Below are 3256 nucleotides of genomic sequence, written 5' to 3'. Positions count from 1 at the left end.
AGGGGGTTTACCTTCTCCATTGCACAGGAGGCTTTAGCCCTCCTTCGCAGATTCCTGTCTTGTCGAACTTAGACAGATGGGTTTGGCCCCTGTCCCTCCAGCAGCCACGGCCCAAGCAGCTGCGCTGGCCCCGGGCTTTCCTGCCAGCCTGCTGGGCTGTGTTGGGTGGCAGGGAGCCTGCCCAGAGCCGTCCCCTGCTCGCCGGGGCCTCGAGGGGCAGCTGTGCAGCTGGGCCAAGGTGTGCCAGCCGCTCCAGCCGTGCTGGGGAGCCCTGCCAGCTCTGGGCCCTGCTGTGCACGAGGGTCCCTGTTGCAGTGTGATTTCATGGTTTAACCCTGAACCCCGGGTTTCTCCCCTGATCATTTCCTCCCAGGTGTGTCAGTCACTCCTCCTTTCCCCAATCTGACCCCTGCCAAGCACTGTCTGTCACTTCTGGAATTCCAGAAGGGCATTGAGTGATTGGGCAGATTCAAAAGATGTCCTCTACCCCTTGGGACTTTGGACCATCCAGGTGTCCTTTGTCCCCTGAGACCTCCTCTCCCGTTCCTGGTTGTTGGGCTCCCTTACCCCTTCCCTCCTCCCCTCCCCCAGGTAAAAGAGACAGCAACTGTGGCAAGCACATTTCTCTCCCTCTCAGTATTTTTCATAGATGTGCACAGAGAGAAATGAAAGAGAAAACAATTTCTATTTCTGCTCCTTGTTTTTCCTATGTGGAATGTGTTTGGAGAATTGTTTACCTGGAGTGAGTGCTTGATTGGATTCTGGTGAGGATCGTTTGAGCCTGATGGCAAATCCAATCCAATCCAATCCAATCCAATCCAATCCAATCCAATCCAGTCCACATGTGTCTGGACTCTCGAGAGAGGGTCACAAGTTGTGTTAGAGTTAGGAAAAGGAGTATGTAGTTTTAGTCTCTTCCTTTTTATATGGTATTGTTATAAATGAAAATTTATTCATCCAAATTAAAAATAAAAATAATTTTATTAGCGGTCAAATTCTATCTAGCCAGCCATGGAAAAAACCCAAAACAACACAGTGCCGAGCCCAGGTATCGACCCTGGGTGTGCAACAAGGAGTTAGCCTCAGGAGAGGTTTTTCCCCTATGCCCACACACCTCCATCCTGGTACAAGCAGATTTTATGGGGAAAATTCCGCCTGAGGCCAAGATTTCAGCAATCAGTCTTTTCTTCCATTCAGAGTCCATAGGTTAATAAGATTTTCTTTTTTAGTGATGAGGAAGAACAATTCAGCGTCCAGAGTTGTTGAATCCCTTGATGAAATTTACAGGAGCTCTGCATTCACATGTATGTGCCCGAGGATTTCCATGACATCCATCCCGGGTCATTCAGGCGATGATCAGCACCTGGGGTCCCGTATCTCTCCAGACATGGCTCATCTCCTGGCCGAGCTGCACCTTCTTACTTGTAAATCAGTTTCCAATATACACCCTGTCTCGCCTGTGAGGGTGGAGGCAGGGATAATACAAACGAGCATAATCTAACAAGCATCCAATATTACACATTTCATTCAAGGAATGGCGCAAATCATGTTTACTACACATAGCAGTATATTAATGTATATTAGCCACAGTTATAATAAAGAAATCAGTCAGCCTTCTGAATTGAGTCAGACATTGTCATTTCTTCCCATTGGGTTCACCTGCATTTACAATAAGCAACCATTCAGTCGGGGAGTTCTGTTGGAGCAGTTGCTGGATTCAGAGTCCCGCAGGCCAGAATAAAAGCTCTGGATTAAAACCCTCCATCAGAACTGACTCTTTTCCTTCATTTTCACTTCAAAAGCTTCTCCAGCAGATAGAATCCTGAGGGAGCGGACCCTCTATGAGAGGAAGCTCCATCCCGCCGCCACCGGAGCTCTGGCATGCCTGGATTTGTCTCCTTGTGCCCAGCTGAAACATCCAGCTAGCCAAAAGTGTCTCTGGGGTGAGAGACCACAGTTGCCGCTATTTGGATCAGCCGAAGGGGCCAGAATAGCCAAGGCATGTCCCATCCTCATTATTGGCAATACCAATAGGTCCCAGTGTGCCACTGGCAGCTGGGGCCTCAGCCACCTCCTCTCTCCACAGCAGCGCCTGTGCAGCCTCACAAGATTGGACAAAATCTTCACTTGCAGAGACCTGTACCTGCCATCAGCCATCCCCAAGCCAGGTTCCAAGATCTCGTCCACAGCTGCATTATCAGCTTGTGTCTGGGGCATGGTGACACCACCCAGAACAGGACCCTCTGTCCCCGAAGGTGCTGGCCCTGGTGTCTGGCCAGGACTGAAGGGAGGCCCCTCCTGCCAGGGAAGGGCTTGAGCAACATCTTTGGGCTTCAGCTCAGGTGGTCCTACCACCAGCACTGGTGGAGCTGCTAGTCTGGGCACAGCCAGGGGTGGGCAGGCAGCGGCTGGGCAGGGGCTCCTGGGACACCATGTTTTGGCTTTGCTTTTCATTGTAGAAATTACAAATTTTTAGAAAGTTTTTCCATAGTACTTTAAGAATTTTCAAAGTGGTTTTAAAATTTAGAAAAACTTAGAACATTTTTACACTTCTAGAGTAAAAATTAGAATTACATTTAATTGGTCATATTTACTCTGGGAAGAACTGAGACAACCCATGGCACCTAGCCTACTGGAGAGGCTCTTTTCCCACTGCAGATTTGTACCTAGCCACAACAACTAATGTAAAACCTTTTCCCTGATGTTTTCCAGGATTTCTGACAAGCTCGCCTCTTAATCTTCAGAGGCAAACTTTGAGCACAGTGGGAATCTCCTGCTGTGCAGGTAGGGCTCCTCTTTTTATCTTGGTTTAGGGCAAATTTGGGAGATGACCTCCAAAGGGGTTCCTGAGAAAACAGCAGCCCTGCCCCCAGCTAGTTTGGGAAAAATATTTTTTTTGAGAAAAGTGGAAAAAACCTCTATATTTAACAGGCAAAGCATTCACCATCAGGAAAAAAAAAAAAAAGAAAAAAAAAAAGAACATTATTAAACAATAAAACCTCTCGCCACATAGAAGAAATTACAAACTCAGAAAGTCCCCTCTGTGGGCTGTGGCTCTGCAAACTCATTCTGTTATCAGTCCCTCTGGCCCTGGAAATGCCGCAGCCCAGGCCCAGCCTGGTGGGCCACAGGTGTGAGCTGCTGGGGCTCTTCTGGGTGTTCAGTCCAGAGCAGGTTTAAACAGTTCCATGAAAAAAGAAAAATCACAGTCCAGAGAAATTCCCTTCCTCAGCTAGCTAAATACTAACTAAAAAGC

This window comes from Lonchura striata, chromosome 35 (assembly GCF_050655825.1).
Source record: "Lonchura striata isolate lonStrDom1 chromosome 35, ASM5065582v1, whole genome shotgun sequence".
NCBI lineage: Eukaryota > Metazoa > Chordata > Aves > Passeriformes > Estrildidae > Lonchura > Lonchura striata.
Note: the sequence above shows the minus strand (reverse complement) of the source record.